Raw genomic sequence first — 18,124 nt, 5'->3', positions numbered from 1 at the left:
CATTTAAAACCCTTTGACCCCTAACAGAGTATGGTCACTGAAAAAAAAAATTTAACATCAAAAAACAATAAAGTAAGTACATTCAAATGTTGATTTTATGTATTAAGGGACAACGTCGATCCTCATCTGTCTGATCGTAGGTGAAAAATCACCCACATTTGATCAATTGTGAATTAACTTTGATTAAGCTGCATTCTCTTGGTGCAGTTTCTTTCACCAGCTGCCCGACCCGCAGGATCGGAAAATACCTTAAGTAAAACTGTTGCTGATCTCAAAGATTAAAACCTAATCTGTAGAAACGCAAAGCAGATTAGAGGCCAAGTCGTTTGACTACCTAAAATTATTCAAAATCAATCAAAAATTGGCATCAATCAATTGATGATCCCCAAGACTTCTGGGAAAATATTCAGTGCGTTCACAACATCAACTTTTGGCATGATGTTATGTATGGTGAAAAACCAACCATTCCAGAAAAAATGCCACCTTACCAACAAATACGGTGGTGGCAGTATGATGATCTGTGGTTGCCTTGCTGCTTTAGGATTGGAGCAGCTTTCCATTTTTAATGGAGCCTGCTGTCTAACAGTAGATTCTGAAGCAAAATGTCCAGCCATCACTTTATGAGCTTAAGCTTTGACTTGTTAGCTTTAGAGCTAACCCTAAGGACTAACCTTAACCCTAACTGGTGACCTGAAATCTAAGAAAAAACCCAAATGCCCAAAAACAAATCAATAAAATGTAGCTTTTACGTGTCTTTATCAAAGTCCAGACTTATTTTTTATTAAACTGCAGTGGCATCACCTTAAACTTGGTCATTAATTTTTCAACACACTCCAGTGTGTTGGTCAAAGGTCCTCCACAAACACATAAATGACTCATTCTCTGGTTTTCAAAGGCAGATTTTTCCACTAATTGTAGCACAATGAGTTACTTAAGAAGTAGGTGCCTTCAACTGAAAGCTGCAGTCTGTATTTATGACTCTTCTTGTCTTTGTCTGAAATCAAAGTTTGTCTGAAGATCTGGAACTTTCAAGTGCGGCAAAAGTGCAAAACCACAAAGAAACCCGGCACGGCTCTGTACATTTAGGCGAGCTTTGCTTGCTCTTTCAGCCATCTGCGGCATTTAAATCTGCTTCCTCGCCATAAAAGATTGATGAGCTCCTCTCAGCATGAGACAAAGTTAACTTAAAGACGTGCGCAATCGGTAAAGCAGACTTTTTTTGGCTGTCTGGTCCGGACGGTCGGTGTATAAAGCTGGAACCGACACATTGCAGCTGGCTATTTAAAGATCAGAGGCCACAGTGGAAACAAAAAAAAGTTAAACGGCAAGACCACCACACACACCACACACACACACACACACACACACACACACACCAACACACACACACACACACGGTCAGGGCTGAAATCTTGAAGATCAGCCTCTTGGGGTGTGTGTTTGCGCGAATGCAGCCATGCATGTGTGCGATTTGTCACTGATAATTCAGTGAGGATGCTGAAGCTCTTGCAGTATCTTGCTGCCGGTGTTGCTCTGGAGGCTCAGATATCATCAGTCTCTCGAGCAAACAGGGCTCCAGTGAGCGCTGCACTGACTCACCAGGTGACCCCAGCCCCCTCCTCAGCCCCATCTCGGTGGATGCAGAAGGTAGTTTTGGCAGCTGGAAGTGGCCCTGAGGTGGTGGGAACAATTACTGGTGTCAGAGAGGTAAACCTCTGCGTCTCCCTCTCTTCAGTAATACATGACAACAATCTGCAGTGAAGTGTAAACAGAACCTAAACGATGGTGATGATGATGATGATGATGATGATGATGATGATGAAAGTAGAGGGAGGGAGAGGAGCGCTCTTTTCTACTTTACTGTCCTTTTTTTTTTTTTTTACTTATAAGCGTGTAAACTTGGCAGGGCCAAATATGTTGATTGCTGGCTGCTGATGTGACCCATCTGGATTCGAAACATTGCATTAGGTCTTCGCACGCTATTCTTCGCCACTCCCTCTGCTCAGGAGAACCCCCCCCCCCTCCCATCCCACCCCTTATCCCAACCCTTCGCCCCCACCCTCTCCTGTCACATGAGAAACAGTTGCAGCCCTGTTGTTGGATGAGGAGGATGTGGGTATTTGGTGTGTTTATGCTGCAGTGTGAGAGAGGACAGAATGTGTGTGTGTAACAGGAGAACGTCCCCATGAATGGACGCTTGAAACCTGTTGTGCAAGTTCAAGAATTTAGAGGAATTTAGGAAGATGCTGCACAGGAGCTGGGACAAATGGTGGGATTCATTCGAGTAGAGATGAAGATATTAATCGCAATTAAACGTTTATTGAAATAATCGGCGACCGGCTTAGGAATCGATCAGTTGCCAACTTGCGCATGCAGACTCCAAGAAAGGCCAATTTGCATGAAACTGAGCAGGAATCAAGCCACAAACTGTACAAAGAAAATCAATTTGCATTTAAGATGAAAAAAAGCTTTTTTAATGTAAATATGTTCTACCCAGAACTTCTCAAGTTTTAGTTTCACTTGGTTATTAACTGGTTATTAATTGGTTTGTAAAAAAACCCAAAAAACAGATCAGCTCTGTTTTTATGCTAAGACAAGTGGGAAGGGCTCACTGAGCTTTTCACATACTACGTTACTACATTTTAGACAATAAAATGTTTATTTTATTATTTTAAAAAAATAATTGATTTATTATTTGCATTTCTGATATTGTATAAGAAAAGGTTTGAGTGGTTGAATGAAAAATCTTCAAAATGTATAACCTGATTAACCAATTAATCGTTAAAAAAATAAAATTTAATTACTAGAACAAGCATACGGACAGTGCACTGTGAAAGTTTTAAAAATTTGAACATTTTATTCCCGATACACTCATAAATATGAATCTATTGTTTTTAAGATGTTGTGTACACGTTGCTGAATGAAAGACATCGAAACGTCCACTTGCACTTTACTGCAAGCCGCAGGCAACAGAGCTCCTCTCAGCAAAACATGGCAGTGGCACTGTCATGCAGTGGGAATGCTATTCTTCCCTACGGACGCTGATCAGAGTCAGTGGGAGGAAGATAAACATGCAGCCAGAGCTACAATGGAGCAGTGTAGATCAGAGCAGAACGGCCCAGTCAAAGACCAGATGTACATTTTACGTAAACATCCGTAGCTCCATCCAAAATGACTCAGATTGAGCTATTTTGAGGAATTCCCCCAAACATTTGCTACTGTTGCTCCCCTCATTGAGAAGGGTTGAATATACGTGTACCCCACTCTTTAAAAGGAGTGGAAATATTTTTGCCAGCCAGTTGAACGAATTAAATGCCTTTTCTTCTTCTTTTCTTTTTTTTTTTTACGTTCAGTAATGGAAAATTTTCTTCCTTGTTTTGATGAAAATAACACTGACGTTTACAGCGTTTTCATGCTAAGGAGAGGAATGAGGCTTCTGTGTGTTGATCCCATGTGTTCTGAGCCGCTGATACTTTCCCGAATTAGAGATGCTGCTCCTTCCCCAGCGCACATCCTGAAGCCATTCTGCAGGAATTTCTGCTATCCCGCTCATAAATCATGCTCCAGCTGAAGAGTCGAAAAGGAAACGGCAGGAAGACAAGGCACAACGTCCAGGCAGCTCCGAGGCTTTGGGAATCTATGCATTCTTTAGTTCTACCTTGTTTTGAGGTTTCAGAAAACTCAGGGAAATAAGTTTTCATAAAGCTGTTTGCCTGCAAGTGCTTTAACAGTGGGTTGCGGGGTGGGGGGTTAGGGGGTGAGTGGACTTGCAGAACCTTGAAGATGAAGCCAATAAAGTGTCAGTCGACCACAGCACTTCTGCTTGTTTCACTAGTCGTTTGCCACCTTCTGCCAACTCACTTATCAGCAGCAGTTATGACTTCTCTGAGGAAACGATGTTGTGACATCAGAAACACACAAGAGATAAGGGACGTTGATACGCGGACGTTTGAGAAATTGGTCAAAGACGTTTTGAACACAAGTGAGAAAAGGTGCGCCAAAATCACTCAGAGTTCAAACGCGCGAGACTTCCGAGAAGCGGGCCCCGGTCCAGCGGGCGCTGCCCACAGGTCTCGGCTGTAGGGCGCCGACAACGAGTCGAAGTTTATAAGCGGCTGTTGCTGAGCGGTGGTTTACTGACGCGGGGTGTAAACTGAGGTTCATTAGAGAGCGGGCGATAATTGAAGGGTTCGTCGGGAGAAGCGTGCCGCACATTAGGGCTTTATGTTCAACATACAGCTTTCGGAACGCCTCTCCGGGTTTCCAGCCTGCTCTGGAATGCCTTGGCTCCGTCCGGGAAATAAGCTCAAAATATAAAGACTTATAAAAGTCGCTCCAGGGTTCTCCGAGGCCGAGCATGTGTTGGTCTTTAAACGTTTGGCAGATGCACGTCCGTTTGATTGCATTTCAAGCTACGACCTCGAGAAAGATATCAGAAGCACATGATTTCTATAGCCTCTTATCCTGCAGATGTCTATATAGGTAACCGAAATGTGGCTTGCCGCAGGAAAACCATGAGCAAGTCTCCTCAGGAGGGGGGAGTTACGAGTTATTGACAGAAAGGGTGGACTCTTAAGATTTCCAATGATATCAAACATGTGGGAATCAAACGAGAATTGAAGCCCAACAGAGTCCGTTTGAGAGAATGGCTCTCAAAGTTTCATCAGTCTGAATTATATGGAACAAATACACTCCGTTTCTAGAAGTCAGTCATATTTGAGAAGGAAGAATGTAAAATGACAACAGATTTTGATATTTCCGTGGGACTTTGACGTAGTTTTCTCGATCGGATTAAGAGGAACGTCTTCATCTACCGATTCTGCAAGCAAAACATTTTTATGCAGCTTCAGTTTTTGACGTCTGAAGTATTTTCAGGCCGATGATCTTCTTCAACGGTCCGGTGAAGGCAGCAGAACTGACAGTTCAGTGTTTAGTGTCTCTGTTTGAGACGAGGCGGGCACAAAGGCTTTTGGGTCAGTAGACAGCGACTGACCCGGCCGTACCCTCCTGGACTCTGCGCTGCTGCTCCACGCGATCCCGCTTTTTTTTCTCTCCCTGTACCCACTCTGATTCAAACACACACCAACACACACCAGTACACACGCTCGCCCCTGCTTCCGACTTGGCTTTCGTGAGAAGCGGTGTCATTTTAACCACATGGTGATGGGATCATCATCAGCCTTTGCACGCACACAAGCAAAGACCACAGGAGAGAGAGAAAGAGAGAGAAAAGAAGGAAGGACGAGCTCCACAGACACACATTCACACAGAAGTACAGTTTGGTTTTGCTGTATTTAGGTTTTGGTGAGGACTAAAATAACGTACGCCTTAAACCTAACACAAGTTCGCTCTGTGTTTGTCTCACAGTTGACATCATTGTGTGTTTTTTTTTAAAGGTTTCAGACGTTTAAGGTTGCTATTTAAAAGAACACAGAGTTCGCTGTCCTGTCTTTTAAACGTGGCTTTTTTCAGTTTCACAATTATTTTAATTGTTCAATTATTTTGTAGTTATTTTGGCAGCAAGTTTAACATAGCAACAACTGATGTGTACATGCATGGATGTTCAATTTCAACAGTTACACTTGTAAACAGAAAAAAAAAACATTTTGATGTTTATACTACTTTTATGGTGGAGGAAAGATTTTAAATTCTACTGTTGTCCCTGCTGCACAGCTAGCTAACACAGGAAGTTAGAAAGAACCAGTAAAAAAACTCCCGTTTTTAATTGGTTCATTCAAAATCAGACAAATATTTATGTGTTTCTTTCACATTTTTCTGCCCAGCTAAAACCAAACACTTGTTTCCTGTTTACAAACAAGCTAATCAAACAACTGCGACACAGCTCGTCCCTATAGGAAGTTAGAAAAGTAGCGGAGGGAAATTGCTGTCAATGCTTCAAGAATAAAAAGAAAAACTCACTGCATTCTTCCCGTTTTACGGATTTTTGTCAAGCTGAAAATAAATTTCAATTTTGTTTACATGCAAGGTAGTATTTTCTGCTCAGCACAGCTAGCAACTACAGAAAGTTAGAAAATTAACACGCTAAAACTCCCAAAAACATTTCACTCAGTGTTTTTTTTTCACATTTATTTATTTTTTTCTGTGCTAACAATTGCATAGATAATTACTGGAGGAGATATATTATTAGGTGTAGCTAAGGAATAGCACTGGCTATTAATAATAGTGACAATAAAGGTTTCTTCACCATTAATCCAAATGGTGCCAAAAAAGAAACCTGCAAAAACTGTTACCACTTGCAAATGATACATGAGGACAGATACAAGCTTCAGTTTCCTCGGACACAGAGTTTTATGAGTTTTTCAATCATCCTCTGTCTTCCAGAACCGTCTTCCTCTCGCGCTGAAGTCTGTCACCTTGTTTGATTTCTAGTATGACGTTGAAATCAAACGTGGTAAATGTTACCTTTCTGTGGCCAACAGAGGGAGGCTGTGCCTGCTCTCGATCAGGAAGACGCTCTCCCACAAAGTCGTGACGCTGCGAAACGAGAAAAGAAAACTCATGTAAACTGTCGGTAAAAAGTGTTTTTGTGGAACCTTTATTGATGTTTTCCCGCTCCGATTCTGACTGAAAATGACATAAACATTCCCTCTGGGGTGAGCTGGCAGCGCTTCACGTGCAGGGAGCAAAAAGTAATCCTCATATTCACAGCAATGGTCTTTTTAGTGAGGGCAGGCAGGGTCAGTGTTTGTTTATCCTCAGAAAATCTCTTTAGATGCTTGGGAATTAACCACACACACACACATATATGTTGCTATATGTACTCATGTACACTCAAAGGATCACGCTAACCACAGATGCCAAAAAAAAACAGTGTAGGCTGAGTGACGTCTGCAGCGCAATCCCTAGCTTGCGTGACTGTCTCCTTCCTTCATCGTTATTATTTTTTTTTCAGCAAGTTTGTATGATCCCACCATCGTTTTCGCCGAGCCCCCTCCGTCCCCTGACGTCGAACAGCAACTCATACTTCATATTTCACACAGTGCCGCGCATGTTCCCTGCTGGGCCAGAGCAAAGGGAGCATATGTCCTTCCTGCGCTGCTTGAAGTGATCGAACAATGTGTTGCAAGTACAAAGAGGCAAGACTGTGAGCAGAAACAATCACAGGTCTGTCATGATGACACGCAGAGGTACAGTCATACTCAGTACCTGGAAATAAAAAGTTTTTTTTGTCGTAATTTCTTCAGTGTTATACTGTACACACTTATTCTGAATATCCTGTTTGGGTTTTGCAAAATATTATAGTTCACTTGCGGAAAAAAAGCTTTGAAAATGCCCTTAACATTTTAGTTGTAGCGTAAGAAGTAGCTGCATTTTCTTTGCAAATGTGAGTGAATCTCTGTTTATGTCCTTCGAGTGTCGAGAAAACACAACTTTGCAATTGTGGTGTTTCCATTAAATGTGAAATGAAGTGAAAATCACATGTGATTTATACAGCTGCATGAGATTATAATCCTAATTCAGCCGTGGATTCAACACCTTCGAATGGCCCGCGACTTTTTTATGAACTGTGCGATGCTGTGAGGGCTCTGGTTGAGCCAGCTGCAGATTGTCCAGAAAAAAAAAGAAAAGCCACTAAAAAGACTACTTCCTGTTCTTCATGGTTTTGCCAGTAGTAACATCCGGCTTTTGATCATGTGACTCGTTTGATGTGCAAAAAGTTTTTTTTTTCCTTTGCAGTTCTTTGAACTACATCTGTTGTGATACGGCTGAAAAACCACCTCATCCCAGCGCAAAAGCGATTTGTCAAAAATTGCCATGTTTCCATGAAGCAGATTAATTTGCGTAATTTCAGTTTGCATGGCTAATGGAGACTCAGCTACTGGCATGGACCTCAGTGGGACTTGAGTTGAGCACACTACTCTGTCGCTCAGTCACTTAGACAAAAAAAAAAAAAACAAGAGCGATTCAGAAAAGCCACTATTCCTAAAATGCATGATTAATTGATGGTGGTGAAAAAAATAAAAAATAAACAGGAACGCAGCGAGAACAGGCAAACATACAATTGCGAGGTTATTTTCGTCCATTTTTTTTTCTTTTGACTTTTCCGTAAACAAGTCAAAATTAAAGGAGAGATAGGCTTGTGTGGCTCTAACAGCTGAGCCTTTCAGTAAAATCAAATGTTCCTGAAGTCTTTTATTTTTTACCACAGAAATGTGTGCTTAAATAATATAATTCAGACTTCTGTTTGAACATAAATGATGCTTTCCTTACAAACATATATGGGAAAGCTTGGCAAGATAACAAGCTGTAGTAGTAGAAACTACAAGCGAAGTTTCGTTTTTAGTTGTGGCACATGTCCCACTCACCTGAACTTGCCACTTTGCCTCCTGAATTTCCCCACAGTGGGACAAAAAAGGATTTTTCTATTCTACTCTGTTCTTTTCTATTCTAAAATTAAGGTGAGGGAAAGTAACGTTTTAGATTAGAAGAGTAATAAGTCCGCAGATACTGTAAACTTGGTTTGAACAGGAAACCTCGATTGCCAAATGCTGTACTTTGCTTCTGATTTCTGGCTTTATTGTGGTCACGCTGATGTACACGTACATGTCCGTCGACATACCAAGATCCTATAACACATGGCATATATTAACTGTTCCCTTCCCATAACCCTAACCATCAGAATCTGCATTATCTTAACCTTTCCCATCAGAACCATAATAAAAACTTTGATCATCAAGCAGCTCTTTGAACTCTCGTTTTAGTTTTTTTGGCCCTCATGAGGCAATGAAACCCCACAAGTATAATGAAGTAAAAAAAAAAAAACTCTTTAACGCACACAGACACACACACACTGAAAGCCAGTGTGGAAACATGATACCTCGGCTTTGTCTTCTGAAAGACATGATAATGGCCGCCATGCATAAAACATGATTAACGTTATGGCTAGCACTTGATCCCTCTGAACCTCGGGTGCATTAAACACCTTGCGCCTCTTTAATTACACACCACTTGGCTTTTCAGTGACTTTATACACTATGTGTACAGAAACGTCGAGTTCTCCTTGACATAAACCATGTCCTGAAACCAGCGGATGAAGGGACTGGAATCTTTTTAAGTTTAGGGATGCACGTTATGTCGTCATGAACGTCGGCACTGGACAATGTTTGTTATTTTTTTTAGCATATCGTCACCTTCCTGAAATAATGGGCCAAAGTTCTTTTTGGCCAAAAATGTTTTTTTGGCCAAAAAGTTTTTTTTTCTTTGGCTACATCATTTTTTGTCAAAAAAGATAATTCTGCATGTCGGAAAGGTAGAAGTATACATAATATTGGTAGATATTGTTTATTATCCACAGCAGCAATATCAATATCAGTGATATCAGCCCAGACTTCCTAGTTTGAGTAATTTTCCTCTTTCTGGGAAATGGATGATTTATGATTTCTGCAAAAATGACCAAAATGAAAGCAAGGATGTTTTGTTTGTTTGGTATTTTTTCAACGTACCCAGTCGGTGTGTAACACCATGAGGGTTTTTATGACTTTTTATTTTTGTGTTTTTATGACATGAAGCCCTTTGAACAACCTTGCTGCTAAATTTAATTTTGAAGTCAAATTCCAGTATGATTTTAGTACAGCTATATTCATAAAAATAACTGCATTTCTGTACGTCTGAGATTAATTTGCTTTGGCACAGATTTAACGTTGGCATTTTGTGCTATGACACCCTTAACTGTTTCTAATATTCAGCGAATGGATCTAAAACAGGATCATTTATCAGATAATGTTTTGGTAAAGAAAGACACTGTGGGTAAAAAAAACAACAAAAAAAGATGTTCTGCTTGAGGTGACAGATGATGTGGTTATTTAAAGCCTTGTTATGCCACGCTTTCTCTGTTTTGAACTAAAAAAAATCCACCATATTGGTCAATAATTTCAGAAGAATCGGCACTGAAGTTCAGCGTGACCCTTAAAGGGACAGTGTTGTGTAAAACCAAAAATGTTTTAGCTTTATATCATGATTTAAAGCTATTCCCTCATCAAGAACATACCAAGAGTGTTTCTTTGATTTTTTTCATATATGTTTGAGAAATCTTTTAATTACCTCTCCCTCACTCAGAGATTCCCCAGACTAGAGGCAGCAGCGATTAGCAAACAGTCAACTGAGCTCGTCTCACGGGCTATTTCTCAATCCAACACTCCTGAAAAACAATTGCAAATAGAATCAAAGAAGCATTGTAGTGATAAGGCGCTTGAAGCAGATTATTGGAAAGAGTAAAAGCTTCTTAAAGAGACAGAGACCCACTTTCAAAGGCTCAAATTGCAAAGTGAGATTTCTTAAAAGTCATATGTGAAATGTATGTTTTAAAGAACTGCAGATAACATACTTACACAATTGTGCTGTAAATCGGTACTATGTGCCTGGATAATTCATAATACTCACCCGTTAGGTATTTTCAAAGTATCTCATAGCTTAGTGAATGTCGTTTTATAACTTCCGTAATTATCTACCAACAGGAAGTTGGTCAGACGTATTTTGGTCTAATCCGGGTTCATATCTGTCATATTTCATAAGCTTAGACTGACACAATTAGGGCTGTGAAAGATGATAATCAACCAGGCCTTTACTCTGAATTTCAAGTTCACTTCTCAGATTTCTTATCTGGCTAACTGTTAAGCGCCGATAATGTCATGATGTGGAGTTTTGGGGATAACATTTGTGTCGAATTTGAAAGTCATGGGCTGAATGCAATTCTTTTATATGTTGTCTTAGATTCAAACGGCGTTTCTCCAAGTCATTTACAGATTGACACAGTCCCGCCTTCACACTCTTGATCTTCCACCGACGTTTTCTTTTCTTTTTAATAGTAATTTTTTCACCTTATTCTAACAAGAGGAGCATTTACTGCTGCAGATCTTTGTCAGACAATAATGTTGCAACTTTCAAACTATCTGCTCTGTTGGCGACTTTCTTACAGGGCGGCACAAATCAAATTAAATCATCGCGTATTTTGAACCTTTTCATTTTTATCTAGGTTAAAATGTATCAAAATAAAACTGAAAAATAAACTGGTGCACACTGAGGAAGAAATGAGTTCATTTGGCTAATGACGGCTGAAGGAAATGTTCGAACCAGGGCCTCGGTGAAATTGACTTACTAACGTTCCTCTTGTTCCACTACATCATCTTTTTTCAGCCATTTTTCATGTATTATATTCAGAACGTGCATTTATAGTGTGTTGAAACATTTGCGCATGCATTGGTATTTATTTTAGTAAAATTGCTCCATTGTAACATCTCATGAACTTTATAGTTTTATTGTAATTAAGGTCTAATAGTTTCCAGATTGCTTGTAAAAGCGTAGATTGTGCGTAGGGCAGTTGTAGAAATGCCGCGTTTTGCTTTGGCCAGCTGGGTTTTCTTGAATGCAACTTTTATGAAGCGATTCGCCCTTTTTGAGAGAGCAGGTCACAACCTTACAGAACTAAACAGGAATTCAAGAGAGTGCTATTTATAGAGTAGGTTGCATTTCTGTACGTCTAAGCAGTTGAATTTCTTATAAAAATGGACTTCAAAGAAAAAAAAAACATGATATGACTGTAGTTTATTTGCATTAAGAGCTGATACCATGGTGATGTTCATTTGCATGTCTGGTTAGCAGAAGTTGGGTTTTCTCTTGTAGATTTTGGTCTGTCTATAGCTCATATCAATTCCTTCCTCTCCAAAATGAGGGAAAAAAAAACAAACAAACAAAAAAAACTATTGCAAATGGGATCCGCATCTAATTTTATTAAATGTAAAGTTTGCCAGCTAAGGAAACCACCTAAGAACAAGCAGTGACATCAAGGTTTTCATGAAACTTTTCATGAATATTAAAACGGGTTTGTTCCAAATAAAAGAGAGAAATTTAAACACAGCAGAAATTGCGCAAAGAAGTTTCCACCGAGCTCAAACTATACAACCTCTCTGTGTTTTTTCAGCGTGCCCTTTTCTCTCTCTCTCTCTCTCTCTCTGTTTCTCTCTCTTCATGCACGTTTGTGTGAATCCGTTGCCTTTCCGCCCGCAGACAGGATCGCCGCTCTCATCGCCGTGACTCACGAGGGAGGCCGTATCCTGAGTCCGGCCTTGCAGGACGCGCTGTCCGCGGTCGAGGTCGTAACTGGTGGAATGCGCTCGCGTCTCGGGCGACAGACTCGCAAACTTGTTTGTGCCTCGTTTTAGAAGGACTTCTCTCTCTCTATCTCTGTCTTTCTTTAACTCGCTTTCTTTCTCTCTCTCTCTCTCTCTTTCTGCTCGGGTTCTGGCAAATAAAAATTCTTCTTCTTGCCTAATTGGCGCGCGTCACGCAACGCGCAGCCTTGGACACGACTCCTGGTGCGTCACAACGAAGGCCCCCCACCCACCACCATCCCCCCAGCCATTTGCGTCGAGTTAGTTTTCCTAATTGTCTGTGTAAGTGCTGCGCCACATCGGGTCTGCGCTGCGGTTCGTTTCGACGAACCAAACAAACGGAGCGTTCAGACAGCGCTTGAAGCGCCTCGGCCCCCCATCTATCGCTTTCTCGGCGGATTCATTGGCGAGGCGGCAGACGAGATTGGAAAAAAAACAAAACAAACACACACACACACACACACAAAACAATCTGTCACAATCTGTGGCTTTCTAAATCGGATTGGTTTGAAACGTCCGCAGCGAAGGGCCGCGCAACAAACCGCACACGGTAGCGGGGTGGAGAAGCTGCCGCGCAAGTCTGTTTCGCCCGAGGCCCTCGAGTCAGTCGGCGCATTAGTCGTGTGGAACAACAGAGGCAAGCGCCAACTCAAACAGAGAAGTGGAAACAATAGAGTTTTTACGTCTCCACGTTTTGTCCCGTGCATCCCACTCGCGCTGTCATAATATCACTTCCTTTCACGACAAAAGCCTTTGTTGTTGTTGTTGTGTTCAGGAATCAGATTTTCTATTTAGATATTTTTTCTCTCTCTCCCTGCAACTCGCCTCAGAGATTAGCCCCCCCCCCTTCATCCCAGCATAATCTACTCTGAAAGATGCATATTTGTAATTGCTGGCCCCAAAAAATAAATAAATAAATAAAAGTACTGTTGCTTTGTCAACAGGCAAGGGGAGGAATGTCTCTTAAATTGTTTCATCCCTTGACGTGTCACCATGTCACAAGGGGCAAGCGAAACGTTCTCATTCGGAACAATATGGGGAAGATTGGAAAAGACTCAACTCGGTATTAATACCGGTATATAGGCTGATTGAGGATTGAGTCAGCTGCACAGGGCAGCAGAGGAAAACCACTGGATGCGTTTGAGTGTTTCTCTCAAGAAAAGAGCACAATAATAATATTTTTTTTTTTAAATAAAAAAAAAAATTCTATTTGTGAAACGAGAAGGCAGCAATGGGTCGGATTTGGACAGGCCGACATCCGGACATTTGATCTGTGGCACAACGGAGCACAAGCTTGAATTACAAGCGCGAGGCTTAACCTTTCCTTGCGGATCGACCATTGAGAACTTGCCAGAAGTCATCAATATTTAACAGCTGCTGCTATTATGAAATTCTTTATGGGTTAATGTGGCTTGCCGGCTTGCACGCAAGGCCTTGGCCGCCTTCCAGCAGCCTGTCAGGAGGAAGGGGGGGTAGATTGACAGACGGCTCGCTCGCGTGACAAGCAGCCCTTGATCAGCCAGCTCCTCTCTCTCTCTTTTTCTCTCTCTCTCTGAGAGTATTGCTCTCTCCACTGTGGATTTCCTGTGGCTGCAGAGAGAGAGAGACAGACGTACGCAGAGAAGAAGAGTGCTGAGGGAAGAGGCGGGACTAGTCAAAGGACGTGGCAGCAAGCCAGTCGAATCTCAACACATGCATACAGTAGTCTTTACACGCACGCTATTACATGTTGTAGTCTTGTAGGAGAGGAGGAACCGTTGTGCCACACTGCGTCGTGCGCGTTCAGGACGAAAAGATTTCTCCGGAAAATGTGCACGCAGCCAAAAGATGGCAGCCATGCTGTTTCAATTACTGTAGTTTACAAGATGAGAGGGCCCTGGGGGGCAGAGAGGGGATCTGGTAGACAACGTGAGTCAAAGTGAGCAGGGAGCTCACACTGCACCGTGAAACCGGCTGCTGTTTCGTTGCGGAATCGGCCGATTTTTTCTCGGTTTGGTCTTCTGATTGGTAACCTGCAGGTGTGGGGGGCCAACAAAAAATATTGACTTTTATTTGAAACCTTTTCATTAAATGCACCGGGATTAAGAATTCCCACTCTGTCAGGACTTTTAACAAACTGGGTTTCAAAATGCACTTTGAACTTCTTTTTAATTTAATCCAACAGAGCGAACGGCAGAGAAACACGGCCTCTGAACGGGGATGATCTTGTATTTCCTTGTATTTCTTTCTTTTGTCTCTTAAATCCTTAACTCTGAACATCCACTGATAATTTAGTGAATTATGTGTAATATATATATCTATATATAGATATATATATTTAAATTTAGCCAAAACAAACTGCGCCAGCCACCACAGTCTCATTTCCACTGTGAACACTATTGTAAATGATAAAAACGACTTTTTAACCCAGATCAGCATAGACTGCATGTGCGACTGCAACGATGGGCTGTGATATGCTACTGAAATTAGAAGGAAATAGTTACGAAATGACAACAACCTGCAGCTGTGCAGCCAAAGAAGACACATTTGAAGAAGCCAGCACCTTCCAATAGATGTTACGAGTCAAATAAATTCTGGAAATTGATTAGAAAAAGTGCCGCTTAAAAAAAAAAAAAAAAAAAAAGTTGTAAATCATAACCATGTTGCATTTTTCACTCATAAAACAATGCAATACGTCACGGTGATAAAAGAAAATCCCATTTTAAAGTCAAGAACTTTTATGACTTTTGTTATACATCACAACAATACTATCACTTGCACCCGATCTCAACAGCTCTTTCTTTTAACGTTAGCAATTTTGAAGAAACGATTTCCCTCTCTTTTGTCTCTTTAGTCCGCGTCATAAAATCATCTAAGTGCCTCTTCGTTTTTTTCTGCCGGCTGCATTTCTCTGCGTTATTGTCTTTTTCAGCTAGTCTTGGTTTTACTGGAGGAAGTGGCTTTAAAAGAGGGGATGTTGACAACAGGCAAACGCAACCACACTGCGCTCTCTGCTCTTTTGTTGGCACTGCAGCCCGCGCTCACCTCTCCCCCTGGAGGTTTCGGGAGCAAACAGCTCGTCAGGAGGACTTCGTCCATGCCGGCAGAGAGCAGGAGGTTCTGAAACCGTAGTGAAAATCAGACACCAAGAAACGAAAAGTAGTTTTTAGACAATAATTGGATTCGCAAAGGCAAAAATGTGTGGTGAAGAGTCTTGGTCTGATATTAAGATTTGATTTGAATTAGTTTCAAAGATAATCCTAACCCGAAAATAAGGTAAAATACCTTTTGACGGCACTTTACACCTACGAAGATATTTCAACCCAGTTGTTAATTGAGATCAAACAAGCAAAATGCCTGATAACTCCCCACCCAAAGTTCTCTCTAAGTCTAAGTGGTCCTTTGTCGGCATTGCCATAAAAATTAAGTCAAAGAGTAACCTAATAATTGGGAGGTGGTATTGATATTCAGTATCCTCGGTGGAAAGACGTTTCTGGCCGACCGAAGGAACCAAACACTTCAAGCCTCACCCTTTTGGCAGCTTCCACCTCCCTGTACACTCTTTTTTCCTTTTTTTTTTTTTTTTTACCTAACACCCCGTCCTCACACAGCGCCCATAAACGCCTCACCATTACCCACTCTGTTTTCCTTTTCGGACCAGAGACGGAGAAAATTCCAGGCGAAGAAAAGCAAAGCCGAAGACGTTAGCGGGCGAGGAATAAAGCCCGCATTGTTGGCAGGGAAAGTGCCGGTGCCGATAATTAATCATCCCCAGTGTTTGTCTTTCCTGACGTAGCATCCTCTCCAAGAGCCGCCATAAGAGGGAAAACAAAAATATATGAGGCGTTGAAAGGGGGGGAAATAAAGACGGTCATTAGACTCATTTCCCCTCCGCAATGGTTTCCACTGGTTGGACGATATTCTGGTGATTGAACAGAAGGATTTTTCTGTGGGACGGCTGTCTACAGGTGTTTGTATGCGTTCTCACTTAGTGGAGGTGATGACAAAGTGATTAGCACAAGCACCGGCTTTCAGGCTGTCAGTGCGCTTCATGAGCTGCGTTTCAGCTTAAGGAAGAAACGATTACTTGAGGTGGAGAAAATAAAATCTTTTTTTTTTTTTTTTAAGAAAAGAGTCCAAACAAAACGTATGGATGCACAAGTCTCTATCTGCACCAAAATCGGTCGGTCCCCCTTCATGCAAAGCTGAGCAAAGATAGAGTGGATAGAATGAAGACGGGACAGTCGGAGGTCAAGGGTGATGAACTGAGGCTGTGATGAGGTTGTATGTTAGGGGGGGTGGTGTCGATCATAATGGCTTTCATAATGCAGATGGAGGTATGGGTGGATGTGAGTTGCGTGACTAATCTGCGCTTGCTACAAAGACTGATGGAGCAAAAGGCGGATCTGTCGGAGGGAGTCGCATGCCCCACCGACCGGACAGCCACAGGACAGACACGCAAACATGCCTCTAAACACGCATTGATGGGAGAGCATGTGACAGTTCAGTAAACCAAACTCCAGAGAGCAGGTGCCTCACAAAAATCTTTCATACTCCTTGAATGTTATCACATCGTTCGACGTTAGCAACCGCAAATTGGGAATTTATGTGACGGATCCACGCAAAGCGGCACAAAACTGTGAGATGGAAGGAAAATGAAAGAGGAAAGAAAAATCTTTGACATAGCTTGGCATGTGTTTTGTATTAAGTCCCGTTGAGTCAAGAAAAACACATTTTGCTGCATTTGAAGCTGTAAGGCTTTCAGAGTTTGTCTCTACCAGCTTTGAGACTTGACATTGTTGCTTTCTTCTTTGAAAATACCTCAGACTCACCTCATTCTCACCTGAACACACACCAGCCCTGTTTAGCCCGCTTAAATAGAACTATTTCATTTGCTAGAAAGTTTAGCTCTGATGCAAACCAAAACAGCAAATCTGGTCAGCCTACAAGTCCCAGTTCGGTTGATGTAAACTTTTCCGTGGCTCACAGTGAATGCTAAGCGGATCGTAGGCCGCTCCCAAAAGCCGGACACAAAACTATAGCGCAAGGCATTATGGGTAAATGCAACCAAAACGAAGGTGCGTGTCTCGCGCTAGCACGAGAAATACCTTGTCCTCTTTTACCAAAAAAAGCGAGAAATCCTACAAGTGCTAAAAACTGACGACACTCCATTTGTGTTTATGTTTTGTGTTGCGATCAGTGTCTTCTTCAGAGGTTTTCATGTCATTTATTTCAGTTGTTCTTGGTGCAGCGCCACCACAGGCTTCTCAGAGTAACTCTCTCCTTGCCCAGCGTTTCAAGTCAAAGTATTTGGTCGGCTTGCTCTTTCTAACTTCAGACAATGGATCTTTGATGTAACATTCGAAGAAGATCATTGAGCATCAAGACTTCCATAAGGCACTTTATTGTGCAGGCTTTCCTTTGAGAGAGAAAATATCAGTGAGGTTGGGGATAATGAGAGAGTGTTGTGATATTTTGTAGAAAAAGTAGCCAGAAGCAGGTTGTGGTTCTAGTTCTGTAAATTTACATCGGCAAATGTTCCCCTCTTATTTTCCAAATAGTCTTAAATTTATAAGAAGTCACTCTAGGAATTGCTCAAATTTTAAAAGTCTTGTTTGTACTGGATAAGATCCACTATTAATGATCCCTTCCAGGCTGAATCATACAGTATTTACTTCAACTACTAAGGATCTGAGGTTAGCTCTGCAGGTTGTGTAGCACGAACACATCAGTCTGACATCCCAGTTTACTCCACACTTTCTGTGATTGTTGGATGTGCTTTTTTTTCTTCTTTTTTTTTGTGCCCTGCAAAGTTATACAAACTCTCAAACTGTTTCCCTGCTTTTAAACTGACCCAACACATTCGCCTGGTGTGGTAACTAGCGTCCAAAAGAGAGTCTGATACGGGTAATGACTCTGCCACATGGCAGTCATTTTTTGAATTTTTTTGTTTCGGCCAGCATAGGGCTCCAAACATCTGCTCCTGCGTGACCGACGTGGACACGACCGAAAAAAAA

At 41.7% G+C, this 18,124-nt stretch overlaps 1 protein-coding gene across 2 annotated transcripts in view; it reads left to right on the top strand.

The window, feature by feature from the left end:
* Positions 1–18,124, top strand: part of LOC129364614 (uncharacterized) — a 70,112-nt gene that overhangs the window by 34,158 nt on the left and 17,830 nt on the right. The window lies entirely within an intron of this gene.

This window comes from Poeciliopsis prolifica, unplaced genomic scaffold, assembly GCF_027474105.1.
Source record: "Poeciliopsis prolifica strain line A6 unplaced genomic scaffold, Auburn_PproV2 SCAFFOLD012, whole genome shotgun sequence".
NCBI classification, from domain to species: Eukaryota; Metazoa; Chordata; class Actinopteri; order Cyprinodontiformes; family Poeciliidae; genus Poeciliopsis; species Poeciliopsis prolifica.
This window is presented reverse-complemented; position numbering and strand designations above follow the sequence as displayed.